This window comes from Vombatus ursinus, unplaced genomic scaffold (genome assembly GCF_900497805.2).
Source record: "Vombatus ursinus unplaced genomic scaffold, bare-nosed wombat genome assembly UNPS02007284.1, whole genome shotgun sequence".
Classification (NCBI taxonomy): Eukaryota; Metazoa; Chordata; class Mammalia; order Diprotodontia; family Vombatidae; genus Vombatus; species Vombatus ursinus.
The window spans coordinates 20,660,918-20,678,823 of record NW_020947062.1 but is presented as its reverse complement, the minus strand read 5'-3'; the positions used below and the strand labels follow the sequence as shown (position 1 = coordinate 20,678,823).

Here is a 17,906-nt window from a genome sequence, read left to right as displayed (position 1 = left end):
CCTGTCTGGATTGTATTTGGCAGGAGGTGGGCAGATGCTTGGAGATCCCCATCCCCAGGCCCTTCTCTGGGTTGGTTCATACATTCAAATAAACATTTTGATTGTGCTGAGTACTTATAACCAAGGTACTGGATTGAGATGAGAGATTTGGATATGATGTGGTTCCTGCCCTCTTGGAATATACCTTCTTTTTCTAGGAGAATACTCATAGGCACAGATAACGTAATACCCAGTTTAATCCAAGATAGATTCTCTTGTAGGAACCGGGACTACTAGTTGTTATGTAAACACATACTGGATTTTCCTACTGCTGCACCCAGTAGTTCCCAGATCTTCTATTTGTTTGGAATGCCTTCCCCTCATCTTTGCTTACCTTAACTCAGACTTCAAGGCCCAGGTGAAATTGACCGACTGACGCATTCATTCATCAAATATTCATAAAGCACAAAAGATGTGCGTTAAGCGTAGTAGAAGAGGCAGCTATGGATGGAGTAATAGATACAGGGCTGGCCTTAGAATCAGGAAGACCTGAGTTCAGGTCCTGCCTCTTCTCCATACTGACTGTGTTGCAAGCAGGTACTCATCTGTAATGGTAGAAAGAGTTGCCTACACCAATAAAATCACAGGTCTTGTCCAAATATTTTTTGGATACCTTTGTGCTAGGTGCAGGGGAAGATACAAAGCGTAGATAACATAAAGTTCCTGCTGCTTTCATGGAACTTACAGTAGACGTGGGATATGAATCTGGGTAGATTTTCCATCTTAGGGTGATTTTCCCTTCCGAACTCAAGTGACTCTCAGGGGCCTCCCATCCTAAGGTGTTCCCTGGCCCTGTGATTATTTAATCACCCATTGAGGAAGGTATGGAGTAATGGAGTAGGCTGTCATGAAGAGCTGAGTTAGGGATCCCATCCAGCAGCATGAGTTTCAAAGTATGGTGGAAAAAGGCATTGGATTTGGAGAATCAGATGACAAACAAGGAATGACTGCACTGTGCAATGCATGCTCACATGTTACAGTGGAAAGATCACTGGATTTGGAGTCTGAGGACTTTGGTTTAAATCCTGGCTCTGCCATTTACTATCTGGGTGATCTTGGGCAAATCACTTAATCTCTATGAGCCTCAGTTTCTTCAACTGTAAAATGATGATGGATAAGGTCCCTTCTAATTCTAAATTTATGATTCTATGATTTTCTCCCCTATTGCTGGCTGGGGTCAAGAGTCAGGCTTAGGAACCAACTTGCCCAAAAAGGGAAATCCAACACAATATTGTGAAGGAAAACAGATACTGAATTGGGGAGACCCAGATAAGAGCCCCAGCTCTGACTCCCCCTAACTGTGACCCTGGGAAAGTCACTTAACCTCAACTGACCTCACAACGCTGCCGTGAAGAAAGTGCTTTGTAAATGTAAAAATACTGTAGAAGTGTGTTATTATTAATCTTAACTAACACAACACCAGGAGATAGTTCTGCATAGCAAACACTAGGCCACAGCATCTAGGAGGACTTGGGTTCAGATCTTATCTCTGCCACATACTTACTGTGATCCTAGGCAAGTCATTTCATTTCTCAGCGTCCTAGGTCACTCTCAAAGACCATCAATCTGCATTGGCAGGAGTCTCCTTATTATGTATGAATTCCTTACACCAAGGAGATCACAGGGTCTGGTCCAAAAAAACCTTACCTCAAACAAAACCATCCAACCCTCCACAGTGATAATAGTGAGAAAGAGCTTTGGACCTAGAGTAAAAAGACCTGATTCTGGGTCCTGGCTCTGCCTTGTGATCTTGGGCAAGTCACTCCCCCTCTGGTAGCATGAGTTTCTTTATCTGTAAAATGAGGAGAGTAGCCTTCTCTGACTAGCCTCCCAAATTGGGTAGCAGGATCAAACGAGGTAATGAATGGGAAGGGTTCTGAGACTGAGAAGGAGTGAAGCCATTACTAGTAAAGCCTGATGTCCCGATTTGCCAAACTCTTTGTCCCAACTTCTTCCCTCTTCATCCAACTCTCACCTCTCCTTAGTCCAACCTAGCATTCCTGAGGCCAAATTCGTTTGATTTATTTCTCCTGTTCTTTCCTTTGATCCTTTTATCTTTAAGAGCCTAGAATCTAGAGGAACAAATCTTCCCCCACAGATGAACACAAGTTATTAGACAGAGCTGGTCTGGGTCACAGGGCAATCGTGGGGAGGGCAGATTTGGAGCACAGAGGCGCTGTCACACCCAGGAGTTCCCAGATCTTCTATCCAATGTGTGGCTGGTAGGCAAGGTGACATCCTCAACCTAGACAGGCTGGAGGGACTAGCCTTCAAGTAACATGTCATATCAGGAAGGCCAACAGGTTTTAACCAAATCAGCAAATTCCTGGCCCCCACAAGATTCATGGCTGTTGCTAAGGCCTGGCCATACTATGCTTCAGAGCTAGAAACAGGTAAATTAGGAGGGGAGAAAAATTCCATCCCATTAAATCTGCACAGATAAATACAACCTGACAGCTTAAATGCTATAAGGCTAGGTCTCTCAAAGATGGACACTAACTCTCAGGACATGGAAAACTGACCCTTTTCAGGTCAATTAGATAGAATTGTAAGTTTGATGCCAAAAACTCCAATTCAGCCAAAATTTAAACTCTCACCCACCGCTTATTTCTGCTCAGTTCCAATATAGTGAAAAATGGGTTCATTATCTCCTCTTTCAGACTCTGAAGACCTTCCAACTTTTTTCTCCCAGTTTTCCTATCATTGGCACAGTTACTCATCACACATACATGGAGAGGTGGGAACAGACCTCTAGAATTCAATAGGTCCATCTCCCTGCCTTTAAGGAAGGCCACACATAGGATAAGGAATTTCCATAATCTCCTTTAATAATTAATTCCAATGTTCTTCATAAATCTTACCTGAATCCTCTACCACTGTCACAATAATAATAATAATAATGATGATGATGATAACAACAACATTTATATTTTAGTGGTTTATATCAGTTATCTCATTTGACCCTCACAACAACTCTGTGAGGTAGGTACTATGATTTTCATTTTACAAATAGGAAAACTGAGGTTCAGAGGCTTTTTTTGGGGGGGTATATTATTTAAAATAAAGTATAAGTTAAAATAAAATAAAATAATTGGGCTTATTTATGAAAAAAAAACTGTGTAAACTGTAAAGCACTATAGCAAAATGAGTTATATTATTATAGAGAGCAAAAAGGCTAACAGAACCAGTGGCAGATAGGAAAAGGACAGTACGTGGTGTATGTGGTTTTGGGGGTGGGAGACAGGGGGAACTGGCATTATTTGGTGACGGGCAGGTTTCTTCTTTTCACACCATTTTTCTATACCCCAAAGATCCCTTCAATAGTTGGGTTGGCATCTCCTCACCCAGGCCTGCCTGGGCCAAACTCTCCCAGGCAGCTCCATGGCCCAAGAGCCTTTCAAGTTGTATGAGTCACCGGGCTAGATCAGGCAGAGGCCTGGTGGGACCTGTCCCATTGCTGTGGTAGAGGTTCCCCCGCTCCCAAGTTACAGGCCTCAGAGCTGTCCCCTATTCCCTTGAAGGCAAGCCCTCCTTAATCATTAACCCTTTGAAGCACAGAAACACCCACTGCCCTTCTCCAATGGGCAGGCCCAAAGGGAAGAGCTTGAAGCAGCTAGTTTCCCCTCCCACTCCGTGTCCTGTTTTCTTTCTTCAGAACTTGCCATCATCAGCAAGGAAAGATGAATAAGAGCTCAAACTTATGTAGCATTTTAAGGGGAATAGAATGCTTTCATTACAACCGCCCCCAGCTCCTACAGCCAGGGGCTTTTAGTCCTGAAGATGTGGAGCTTGTACCTGAGAGCTCCTTGAAGCCTCCCACAGTGAGGCAGCACAGCAGACCTTCCCCAGGCCAGCGTTAGGGAGAATGCTCTCTCCCTCCCCCCACCACTTCCTGTGTGCCCCTAGTTCTGACACTCAAGTTCGCATGTTCTGACCTCCTTCTCTGGGAAAGTTCCCCTCTCAGATACTGTGCCCTACCAGTGCCAGAGGCAATAAACTGATGATGACAATAGCCGACCCGATTCCAATGGCTTTAAGGATCATAACAGAGCTGGGAAAAACGTAAGAGGAACATGTGACCTAGAATGGGCTTCAGAGGCCATCTGGTCTAACCCCTTCCTTTGAGAGAGGAGGAAACTGAGGACCAGGAAAATAAGATGATTTGCTCCTGGTTCTCACAAGTGGTATCAGAGGTGAGATGTGAACCCAGGACCTCTGACTCCACAGCCACTGCTTTTCCCACTGTGATGTTTCCTCTCCTTCCTTGAGAATCATCGTGACCAACCTCTTCATTTCAGAGAATGGAAAAACAAGCACAGAGAAGGAAAGAGACTTGCCCAAGGTTACCCCTGGAGAGGAGACAGCACACACAGAACCAGAAACAAGGTTTTCTGACTCTGAGTCTAAGGTTCTTCCGTTGCTCTACCACATCTCAAATACAATATCACTTCACAACAGCAATGGTATGTATGATACTAATATCAATAACACATTCCTACAGTGATTTCCCTGAAACAGCCTTATGACAAGGGAATGCTTTATTATCCCCATATGACAGACGGAAAAACTGATGCTCAGAAAGGGTAAAGTGTTAGAGCCAGCTAGGTACTAACATGAACACAAGGCTTCTGACTCTACCTGCTCAAGTGGCCATAGATGACAGTCAGATATATCTATGGAAGCAAGTCCTGGAATGAACCCAATTTCTGTAACCTAGGGAATAATGGTTGCTTTTTTTCCCCTCCAGCTCTCTTCTTACCCCTTGGGGGTAGAGATCTAGGAGGAACACCCATGGCTGGACCAGCTCATTTTAGGAACAAGGTTCTGCTCCCAGCTGAGGGTTTCGCTCTGCATCAGGTGCTAGGGAGAGCTGCTCTCTGGGCTAGGGAGAGGCAAGAAGGAGGGGACCCAAGGGGTGGTGAGGGGAGGGGACGTGATCTGGAGAGAAATGTGAAACTGAACCAAGCTCCTTGGATTCCACTTTGTTCCAAGTGGAAATTTCTGTTACCTGCAATTGTATCTTCTTTCCCTGGCCCCATGTCTGTCACTACCCATGGCTAGCTAGGTTGTAAATTTTTCAGTGATACAGATACCAACAGGCCCCATCAGCCATCCACACCCCAGGGCTGGGAGCCAAGGTGGCTGCCTCTTTCCTGGCCTTAGCATTCAGGTTCCACAGTCAACAAACAGTGAACACAGGTCAAATGCATCCTGAGCACAACTTGTCTTCCCAGAATCTCTAGCCTCAGCTTTTAGTTTTCTAAACATTATAGGCTCACCACTCTCCCTGTGTGATGCCTACTGGAGTTATAATCCTCATACTAATTATGAACCTTCAAAAAGAAGGCAGAGTTGGAAGTTTTAAGATGAAAGGTAGGTGGGGATGGGGCAAAATGAAAACTTCCCTACCGCTCCAGACCTGAATTTCCTTCCATAAAATAACACAGATGGACCAGTCAACTGTGGTATAGAGGTATAAAACAATGGATTTGGAGTCAGAGGACCTGGGTTTGAATCTTAGCTGCATCCTTCAACCTTTCCAGGCCTCACAAGAAAGAAAAAACAAAGCAAAACAAAACAAAACAAACAACAAAAAAAAAGAGACAGAAAATGCTATGCTTCGATCTGCATTCATTTTGACTATTATAAACACCCAAACTAATAACAAAGGTCATATGAAGGAAGATACTCTCTGCATCCAGAGAAAGATCTGATAAATAGAAGTATGAATAGAATGATTTTACTATATATATACACATACATACATACATACATACACACATATGTGTCTAATGGGAGCCATCTCTAGGGTAGGGGGGTAGGGGAAGAAGGGAAGAAAAAAAGAAAATTACATGACAACTTTATTATATATTTAAAAGGAATAGCAAGTTGTACACAAGATATTTGTAGTTTCATTTGCAATCATCTTTTTTTTATTCTACTATGTTATGGAAATGCTTGTTTTATTTCATAAATTAAAAATAAAATAAATAAAAAATTAAAACAAAACAAAACAAAAACAAAAACCATAACCTATAGAGGAGGGTGATAGGAATGGAGACTAGACCTTATAGGGTGCACTGGAGAGGGGTTTTTAGCCTAAAGAAGCTCTACAGGGAATGTGATGGTTATGTTCCAAGTATCTCAGGTACAGTCACATGGAAAGGGATTAGATTTGTTTTGCTTTGCCCCAGGGGGCGGGACTAGGAGTCACTAGCGGAAGTTGAAGAGAGGAAAATTTTGGCTTGCTCTAAGGAAAAACTTCCTAACAATTAAGCTGTCTGAAGCTCAATGGATTGCTTCAGGATGGGGTTAGTTCCGTATTTCTGGAAATGGAGAAGAGGCTTGACGACCCATTGCTGGGGCGTTCTGGAGAGCATGCCTTTTCAAGTGAGAGTTAGCCTGCGTGATTTCTGAGTCTCTTTCCTCAGAGATGACCTCTGAGATCCTGTGATTATATGACTTTGCTGAGCAGAAACTGGGCTCCACTGGACAGCGGCAGAAAGGGATGAAGAATGGACCAAGGCCAGGAGAAAAGGTGGTGTGAGCCCACACATCAGGCCTCCCCCTCCCCACCCCAGGATATCTGGATATTCCCCCTGGAATCTCATCACAATGTAGACTGACTCAGCACCCCCACTCCTTTTCCCCTATTATTGGAGGACAGAGCACTAGACTCCTCCCAAGGCTTCCCTTTATAGAGGGCTGGGATCAGAACTATCCAGGTGACTCTATTTTCCATCAGCAGCTCTGCTTAGTTTTGATTCCACATACACATTAATACCCCCGCCCCTTTTTTGAGCTTCCAGCACATGGTAAATGCTTAACAAATGTTTATTGAATTAAATCCTCAGGAAAGGGAACAGACCAAGCTGAATGCTTCCCCAGAAGAGGTTATCTCTGGAATGCTCAGTTTTCAGGAACCCTTACGATTTGTAAGGGTTTGAGCAGACTCTCCAAAGGCCTGGATCAATCAATCCATCAATATGCATTTATTAAGTCCCTACCATGTATTTGCTGCTTTTGTTTTCCCCAAAGAATCACTTAGCAAAGGCTATAGGTACAACACCCTCTGCCTCTCTTCCTGTCTATCCCAATCCATCTTGCTAGATGAATTTTCCCAAAAATCAGCATCGTAGTGGACAAGAGTATTGAACTTGGAATAAGGAAGATCTTAGTTCAAATCCTGCCTCAGCCTTTTACTAGCTCTGTGACCCTGTAATTTATGTGACCTCTCAGCCTCAGTTTCTTCATCTGTAAAATGGGGATAATAATAGCATCTAACTCCCAGAGCTGTAGTGAGATCAAAAGAGATAAAAGGTAACGTGCTTTGCAAACCTTAAAGTACTACATAAATGCCAGCTAGTATTACTATTGTTATTAAAATGCGGTAACAGTAGCACCTACCTCACAGGATTCTTGTGAGGATTAAATGAGATAATATGCATAACGAACTTTGTAAACCTTAAGTTATTATTATAATCACCATTATCATCATTGTTGTTCCTTTACTCATCCTGCCTTACCCCTACCCAAATCACCATCACCCACCTCTCTGTCTCTCATATCCTGCTGTACTGGACTTACTGTAACTTTTAATATGAGATCACAGGATCATTGGTTTAGAACTGGAAGGTGTCTTAGAGCCCATCTAAGCCAACTCTTTCATTTTATAGATGAGGGAACCCAGATCCAGAGAGATTAAGTGACTTTCCCAAAGACGCAGCTCCCCTTTCCTCAGTGAAGTTACTTGACAGTTTCAAAGAGGCCCTGCAGGCCCTCTTCTTGGGGCCATCATGGGGTCTGGTCAAACAGCATACAGAAATATGGAAGCAAATAGGAAAATTGTTGACTGTCTCCCTCCTCCTCTTTTGCTATTGGACATAAATACATGGCAAAGGTGAGATTTGAACCTCCAACTTCAAATCCAATATTCTTTCTACTGCATCATGCTGTTTGCTGAGTCCTGTCTCTGTGGAAAAGGAATGTGTCCTTTCTATCCTTATTTTCCTTAAATCCTTAAGGCCAGCAAATGTCTACTGATTAGTCAGTTAGATGACTGATAAGAGCAGAACATGATGAGAAGGGGAGGCCTTTTTCCCCTCTCTCCACCCAACCTCCCCCAAATTCCTGACACCTTAATGCCATGTCTGTCCTGCCTCTCCCCTACCCTCAGTCCTTCTCACTATTACCTCTTCCCAGTCATAGTGACACTTCAGGCTGGAAAGAAGACAATGGAGTCACTGTTATACCACAGTTTCTAAAGGCCAAACTGCTAGCACACTGAGCTGTATCTACACGTTGGGGCAAAGGGAAGCCACTGCGTATGCCAAGGAGGAAAGGATTGGCTCCAGGGAGAAGAAGGGAGAGACACCCCTGGGGAAGGTCTTCGAAAGGCTATCGGAAGAGGAGGACAGACAATGATCCCAGTCCCAGGCAAGGGGTTCACTGACTAACTCTTGGGCACACTGACTCCTGAATCAGACCCGTCTACACACCATAGCTCAGGCACTCCCACTCAGTGAACAGAGCAGTAAACAGCTGAGATGGGAACCTGAGGTGTGAGTATTCATTCCATGGCTTTCTCCAGGCTGGCAGGTTAGGGAAATTCCATGAGTCACTCCACTACCCACCCGCCAACCTCAAAGCCTCTCCCCCAAGCAAAAAAGGCCATTGTCCATAATGACGCACCCTGTAAATGCATCCTTCTGACTTCAGAGCTAAGGCTATCACTAGTCAAGGGAACGGAAAATGATTCAACTACCAACAACAAATAGGAACAAGCGGACTTGGGCACTGTTTAAAATTCCAATCTCAGCAATAAGCCCATCAAACTTGGGCAAGTCACCTAATCTTGAAGAGCCTCAGTTTCCCCAAAAGAAAAATAGGAACAATAATCCCTGTACTATCTATCTCACAGGGAAGTACAGAGAGGCTCAAATGAGAGGATGAATGGGAAGTCCATTTATAAACTGTAAAGTACTGTATAATAGACATTAGGTGTTACTATTACTCGTTTCCTGGCAATAGTAGTTTCCTACTGCTTCTATGGGACTGATGAGAGGGACTGCACAACTCAGGATATGGGGAATGTCAGTGCCACATGCCCCCACATAAGTACATATTAAGCCCCTTATTCTTTATGTTCCCAGAATATCTTAATTTTTTAAAAGGTTTATTCTATTTTTATCTCATTTTTATTGATATCTTTTTTTATATCACCTCTATTTAAGATATCTCTCTCCTCTCTCTAATCAGCAAGCAAACACTTGCAGAAACGCGGGGGAGGAAGTTCAGTAAAACCAACTGACCCAACAACCCAATCTGACAGTATAAGCAACATTCCACAGCCATATCCTGCCTCTCCCCTCCCCTTCCCCCCACCAACTCTCCTCTTCTTCTCTTCGTAGAGAAAGCAGGAAAGGGCAACAAAAGCCACAACGCGGACACTGCAATTTCCTATAGGCATGCCTCACTTTATACAATGGATGTGTTCATAGGAGGTCAGGTCACGTGTTAGCAAATGGAATTTCTTTTCATGGAATCACAGTATATCAGAACTCGTAGGTACCTTAAAAGTCAATATTATAAACCCTCCTTTTTCAGAAGAGGAAACTGAAGCCTGAAGAGGTTAAGTGAGTCAGTTGCTCCAACAGCTACTAAATGTTGGAGCCAGAATACGAATTCAGGTCTTTTGACCTCAAGGACAATGTTTTTTTCCAATATTATATATTCCAGTGATTTTACACTGCTGAAAATGCTCAACTCAGTTCAAACATTTACTGAGACTTATTATATGCACAAATGCTTATGGAGCTTTGAAAAAAGATGTTTTGTGCCTTTTTATAAAGTGAAAAACCCTTCTGTTGTAGGGGTAGTTCCTGCTCCTCACTTTAACTGATCAGTTTTCAAAGTCTGAATGTTGATATGCAGGTTTACTTAAAGTAGTGACCCCTTGTGTATTAATGCAAAAGCTCAGTTTGGGACATCTCTATCTGTTACCATCCCACTGTTCACAGGTCCAGCATGCCCTAGATTTGTTTGCCTTTTCATAGCCTGGGATATAGGGAGCCTGGTGCAGACATGGGCCTTATCTAATCAACAGCACAGGGAGGCTGGAACCTCCTTGTCTCTGTCTGCCTGATTCCTTCACACCAACCACTGGGCCCCACCATTGACCACTCAATGCCTACTGCCTGGATATGAGGTCACACAAAGCCCACCTTCTTCTAAACATAAATGGTTTCCGCAAATGCACTTCTAGAAAATTTAGAGCAACTAATTATCACCTGATATGCCAGTCTCTGACACCAATTATCCCTGAAGCTTAAGATTAAGCACTTGAGAGACTGTTTTACCTTCTGGTGTCTTTGTACAGAGCCTCTGCTTTCACTGAGTGCTTTGGGGAACAGTCAATAACCAAAATGCCCTTCATCCCAATAGCAATGAGGATTGTGTGTCCATCGTCGAACCAAAGAAATTCATCAAGAGAGCTGGTGTGAATTCTTAGCCCCTCCCTGTACCAACAATTCTATTATCTCTCTTTGTCTAATCTTCTTTCTATGAAGTGGTTAGGTTTTTTTCCCCAGGGCTTTCTTTTCAGACCCTAGCCTTCAGAAACAGGGTCTGGAATATGTGGGAAGCAAGGGTTCTTAACCTTTTTTTGGATCATGGGCCTCTTTGGTAGTCTCTTGTGAAGCCTTTGGACCCCCTCTCGGATAATATTGTTAAATGCATAGAAGGCATGGAATGACTTGCACAAAATGATGAAGAGTGAAGTGAGCAGAACCAAGAGAACATTGTATATGGTAACAGCAATATTGTTTTAAGAACAACTTTGAATGACTAAGTCATTTTAACTATTATAAATACACAAATTAAAAATAAAGGACACATGAAGAATTCTTGACCTAGCAATATACTAGGGTAAATTCACAACAACAGTTTCCAATCTTGTATAAAGTGACCAATTCAGGATCCACTTCTGAAATCTTCTAGAAACATAGAGCCTCTTGCAAACAAGCAGAAACCTGCAAGAGAACATTACTTTAGCAGGGACATGAGGCACTTACAGACCCACCTTCCGTGGCTCTAGCCCAAGATGCTGGCCCGGAAGGAAACACACAAATGCGTAAGGGCAGATGAGAAAAGACCCAGATATGAGATGCTACATGGCAGAGTTCTGTGTTGGAAAAGACCCAAACATCGAGTTTCCTTGGTACATTCTCTTTCAGGGTCATGGCTTTGCAACATCCTTCTGGCGTGCTGGAGGAAGGCTCCAACTCAAAGAGTTTGAAAGATGAAGATGACAATCGTTGGAAGGGCTGCGGGAGGACAGGCACGCTAATTCACCATTGGTGGAACTAGGAAATGGTCCAACCACTCTGGAAGACAATTTGGAAATCTATCCAAAAAGTCACTAAACTGTAGAAACCCTTTGACTCAGCAATAATACTACCAAGAAAATACTCCAAATTGCTCGGAGAGAGTGGGAAAGGACCCAAAAGTGCAAAATACTTATAGTAGCACTTTTTGTTGTAGCAACGTATTTTAAATGAAGGTGATGCCCATCAATTGGATTAGTGGCTGAACAAACTGTGCACCCCACTTGGGTACCTTCTTCCCCTGATCCCTTTTTTTCAGCTTCCTTTTATCTGTCCTTCTCCTTATTATAACATGATATGGTATATGATATGACGTGACATGATGTGACATGACAATATGATACAATACAATATGATATGATAGGATATAAGCTCCTTCAGGGCAGGGGCTGTCTTTCTGTTTGTATTTATATTCCCAACTCTTAAAACAGTATCTGGCACATGGCAGTTGCCTAATAAATGCTTGCTGATTAGACCTATAGTCTATCACCTCTCTCCCAAAAGGAAGGAAACACGATTTACCATCACTCTTCTAGACTCACGATAGGTCACTACTGATCAGAATTCTGAAGTCTTTAAAAGTTGTTTTCCTTTATATTATCGTGACCTTCAAGTAAATTGTTCTCCTGGTTCTACTCGGCATCAGTCAATACAGATGTTTCCAAGTTTTTCTGAATTCTTCATATTAATCATTGCTTACTTTACAATAATATTCCATTGCATTCATATGGCACAATTTGTCACTTAACTCTGTAGGGATAGATGTTAAGTTACAAAGCAGGTGCCAATCTGCATTGGTAGGGGGAGTTCTTTATCAGAGGAGTTTCCTATACCAATATAATTCCTGACAATTCCTGACAAATCTGACACTTTGTGACCCTGGACAAGTCACTTAACCCTGTTTGCCTCATTTCCTCATCTGTAAAAATGAGCTGGAGAAGGAAATGACAAACCACTTCAGTATCTTTGCCAAGAAAACCTCAAATGGGGTTACAAAGAGTCAGACATCACTGAAACAACTGAAAAACCTATGAATAAAATCATAGGCACAGTATTTCAAAAAAAAAAAAAAGAAATCTGGATGAGAAAGCTTGTCTTTTCAATGTAGCAACTAAAGGTCTGGTCACACGGTCAGCGAGCAGAACCATCGGGCAGCTGGGGACTAGGCCTTGTCGCTCACAGCTCTAAGTGAATCTAAGGGCCAGCCATCGACTTCTACTCATTGCACTGCTCAGGCTGTGTGACCTCTTCATGACTTGATTCACCGGCCAAGGTAGAAACCAGCAGCATGTGTCCAGGAACCTACCTTTGCAAATAGTTTTCCCCAAAGATTTAAGTTACAGGGTGTGTCTCTTTAGCTTTCAGAGCTTCTTACTAAGCTCACTTCTCAAGAGACTGCCTGCATCCTTAACTTCACCATCTGCTGGGACAGACTCAGTTCTTCTTCACTGAAAAGTTTCCATCATCAACCTGGGAATTTCTCAGTAGGGTAGGAGGAGCAGCGTAGTGACTATGGAGTCAAGGACCTGGGTTCAAATCCAGCTTGGAAGCTTATAACTTCTGTGACCTTGAGCAAGTCATTTAATCTTGCCCAGCCTCTCTCTCCTCAATTGTGAAAGGAGCGGGGCTGGACTGAATGGCCTCTAGCTCTAGACCTCTGTATGATCCCACGACTTCATCCAGGACCCTGCTTGTGTGCTGCGGCTATTTGCCAATTTTCCTCTCGTTGTGCTATAGGTGTTTTTCCAGAATCAATCATGAAACCTGTTACTTTGCTCTCAAGAGGTTCCTGCCTAAGGTACTTGTCCTCAGAACCCTGCACACTCCGTCCCTCAGCTCCCTTCTCCTGCATCTCAGGAGATAATATTTGTGTTCTTTAAGGAATTCCAGAGAACAATTAAGATGTTATTTCAAGAGGACTGCTTATTATATGAAATAACTATTACATAGTGATTACAGCCTGGAAAATAGGCTTGGAATCATATGTTTTTAAATGTCATTAACCTCCTTCAGTCCCCATTTTATTAAGACCAAATGAAATGTACAGTTCAGAGCTGTCCTTTGAAGTCTTTGGGCTACTCCCTGTTCCACCTGTCCTTCATCTCTAAGGGTGGGAGACTTCAGCCAGTTATTCTGGCCTCTGCTTCTGCCTCAGCCTCACTCCCAATCCCTCTCCCAGGACCTGGGTCATAAATAAACATCTATGAGCTCACCGGAGACTGTGCAATGGACGGGAGATTGATAATATGGAATTATGCAAAAAAGTCATTAAATTCTTTATACCCTTCGACCCAGTGATCTCACTACTAAACTTGCCAAGAAGACCAAAGAAAGAAAACCCCATGTGTGCCAAAATTGTAATAGCAGTACTTCTTATGGTAGGAAAAAACCCCATAAAACAATCAATAACAGAAGAAAAGTGGGTATGTATAGAGCAGGGGAGTGACTAAACTGCGGCATATGAATGCAATGGAATATAATTTCTCCACAAGAAATGATGAATGAAGAATTCAGAAAAAAAGGAAAACTTTTATCAACTGATATAGAGATAAATAAAAGCAGAATCAGGAAAACGATGCATAATGACTTCAATAACATAAATAAAAACAAGGCCACTGAACTCATATTAAAGGCAATAATCAATCAGTCCCTGAGGAGAGATGATGACACAGTCTTCTCTTCTCCACAAGGCTGGACTATGGGTGCTAAATGTCAGCTGAGGTCACTCTATCATTGGTTTTACTTAAATGTTCTTTGTGAAAAGGAAGGGTTTGGGCATGTGGTAAAAAAAGGAAAGGGAATCAGGAAATATCTGTGATGGGATCAATAAAACCTTTTTTAAGGAAAAAAATTAGATGGAAAAAGTTTAAAGGGATAGCTAACCTAATGAATGGAAAGAATCAGGATACAAAAAGATCTCTGTCCTCTACTTGAATAGGGGGCAGAATCTAATAAGATGAAAAATCATGAGATTGCTACGACTAGTTAGACAACAGTTTGTATGAAAAAAATCTAAGGGTTTGGATGGACTGTGAACTGAATGAGTCATTGGGGCAACACAGCAGCCAAAAAAGGCCAATGCCATCTTAGGCAGCAGTAAGCACAGTATACTGTCTGAGGCGAGGGAGGCAGGAGTTCTAGTATATTCTGACAAACTTTCTCAGATTCCAGCACATACTAAAGATTAGTGCAAGGCATCTTTGAAATTATCCCCTAACTCGGTGAATGTGTCGGTGGGTATATGTGACCCAGAATCACAGAACACCACAGTCAGAAAGGACCTTAGAGGTCATCCAATTCAAAGTCCTCAATTTATAACATGGAGAGATTGGCCCAAAGAGGGGAAGGGACTAGCTCATGGTTATATAATGCTTTAGTGGTTGGATTGGGATTCCAATCAAAATCTCCACACTCCCAAGGCCCAAGCCCTTCTCACTTTATCATGCTGTCTTGGGAAGACACTACACAGATGAATAGCTGAATGAATGTTGAATGAAGAAATGAACACTGACAATTACATGTCACATACATATACTCAAACATATTCATTTATTCAACAAAGAATTACTGAACACTTATGAATTCCCAGGGTGGTGTGTGGGTCACTGTGGGAGCTACAAAGATGAATAAGAAATCATCTCCTGGTGGGGCAGCTAGGTGGCAAAGTGGACAGAGCATGAGCCCTAGAGTCAGGAAGACTCGAGTTCAAATTTGACCTCAGTCACTTTCTAGTTGCATGACCCTGGGCAAATCACTTGATCCTGATTGTCTCTAAAAAAAAAAAAAAAAAGAAAAAGAAAAAAAGAAACCATCCTGGGCCTAAGGAGCTCACTGCTCATATCATTCTAAGATATAGGGCAAGGGCACAAATAAGTAGAACATAAGCTAAAGAATTAAGTGCCATAAGGGTGGTGTAAACAGTACTATAGAGATTTGGGGGGAGAGTTCAGTTTCAACTTGGGGAAAACGTGGAAGGGTTTCATGGAGGAGCAGCTATCTGAAGGAGACCTTGAAGGATGGATATGATTTGGATCAGCTGAGAGCAAGTGAATGAGGAAGGGGGGAACATTCGAGGTGGAGGTGATGAAATTAGACCACTGGCTCCCTGACAATAGTAACTATGGATTCCTCCCACCTCTATCCTCTACAGGACGTGACAAAGAATAAAACACACATTAGGGTTTTGATAAATTGCTGAATTGAATGACTCCAAACAGGTACTGCCCAACGTTGGGGTTGTCTCCGGCTCTAGTCCCTTGTTAGGGAGACACCAATCCTTATGGTGTTTTAAGCCAGAAGATGTCTAGACTAGGAGAGCAGAAATTGCTGCCAAAGGACCCTGGCCTCTGAGGTAGGGGCTATAGATCAAGGTCAAGGAACGTAACCTCCTGTAGCTCTGCCTATCCCCAAAACCCAGTGGCTTAGAAATGTTTCCAGACATCCTTGTCACTCCTTGGGGAGAACATCCAGGAACAGTCTAAGCATTTCACCTTTCCATAGCACTCCCACGTGCCAGGCCCTGGCTATCCCAGGTTTGGTTTCCAATGAACACAGGATGTTATTCACGGCAGACTCTTAAGGTTCCAACTGAGGTGGGCAGTAGGCTTGGCGTGCTTTTTCTCAGACCTTCAGCTCCAGTTTCACTGCAATTCTGAATCTCAAAGCACGATCAGTACTGGCCACTTTTCAGGCAGGACCTTGGAAATCAGCCTTCAGAGCTGAGACAAAGGTTGAGTGGAGTCAAGGACAGGCCCAGGTGTCTGTGACTGGTTCTCACTTCTCTGAGTATAAACATGGATGGCTTCCGCAAACTATTCAAAACAAGGGAAGATCTTATGGAATAGGGCAGAAAACATTAGATTAGGAGTTAGAATAATCTTGGTAGAAACTGTCTTTTGCCTCTTTTTGTATCCCCAGGGCTTAGCACACTGCCCGGCACATAGTAGGTACTTTTAAACCTTTACTGACTGACAAGACAATCTCCTTATTTTACAGATGGGGAAACACTGGCCCAGATAGGGAAATCAACTTGCCTCGGGTCACAGTCAGGAGCACAGTCAAGATCAGGCCTGACTCCCAGGCCAGAGTTTCTTCCACTATACCTCAATATAAAAGTATTATAAAAAGTCAAATGTGCTACTTGGAAAAGCAGCCTTAAATTATGCCTTAAGCTCTTACTAGCTATGTGATCCTGGACAAAAAACTTAGCCTCTCAGCCTCATTTTACAAAAATGAGGATAACACCTTTCTCCAATGACTCTTGCGATGATTGAATAAAATAATGCATTTTACATAGTTTTTTGCAACCATAACAAGCTATATAAATGTGAACCAATGATGATGATATATGTTAAAATCATCTATGTATGTGTTTTATCCCGTTCTAGACCATATGCTGACTCTATAAGGGCATTGGAATTCCTTTCTGAACTTTAAAGAGTTCCCCACTTAAATTAATCCCATAAATTAGGTGATTAATAAATATTTGTGGTTGAATTTATAAACTCTGGGGCATGTTTGCTGAAAGGGTCAGTGAGAATCCTTCAGGTTTCTTGCTTAGGGAGGATAATAATGGAGATAAGAAACCAAAGCTCAGACATGAGTCTCCAGAGCTAGGGATGCTGAGTATAAAAGAAGAGTAGGGAGAGTGTCTACCTCACCGTATAAAGCAGAACAGCTAGAAAGGAGTAATATTGAGAAAGGGAAAAGTGATGAGATGATTATGATAAATGGTAAGAAAGAAGATGGTTTACTTTGAAATCTATGCCCCTGAAGGAAAAGGGAATTTATTTACCCAGAGCTCAAAGGATCCTTAAAGATCATCTACCCCAATACCTCAATCTTACAAACAGGAATCTCGGGTTCAGAGAGGGACAGAGATTTTGTCCAAGGTCACAGAGCCCAGCAGCAGCAGCAGAGCCAGATGAAAACCGCAGGTCGGTATTTAGTAGTCTCTTTCCTACTCTACTTCTTTTGCTCTTTTCCTGTGCCTCTGCCCGTTTAAGCATAAACCTAACTTCATTAAAACAAAAAATCACTGGTACTTTTTCATGATAAAACAAAACAAAACCAAAAAACCAAAAAAAACTGTAAACAAATCAGGTGCCCATCCACCAGGGAATTGCTAAAGAAATGGAGGGACGTAATATAATGGAATCTTACTGTGCCATATGAAAAGATGAAAAGTAAATAGACGCATGAGAAGATTATTAAGAACTGATGGGAAGTGAAGTGAGTAGAACCAGGAGGCAACCAAAACAATGACTACAGTATAAATGGAAAGGACAAAAAAACCCCACCCAGACTGAATGCTCTATAAAGAGATGAAAAAACGCACCTCCCTTCCTTCTTTGTAGAAGTAGAGGAGAGAGGTTTACGGATGCAGAATATTGCCTGTATGGTGAGACTGAGGTGTTTATACACACACACACACACCTGATTTAGTTGATACATATACACATACACATATATATACACACACAT

At 42.5% G+C, this 17,906-nt stretch overlaps 1 protein-coding gene across 1 annotated transcript in view; it reads right to left on the bottom strand.

The window, feature by feature from the left end:
* Nucleotides 1-17,906, bottom strand: part of JADE2 (jade family PHD finger 2) — a 181,412-nt gene that overhangs the window by 45,814 nt on the left and 117,692 nt on the right. The window lies entirely within an intron of this gene.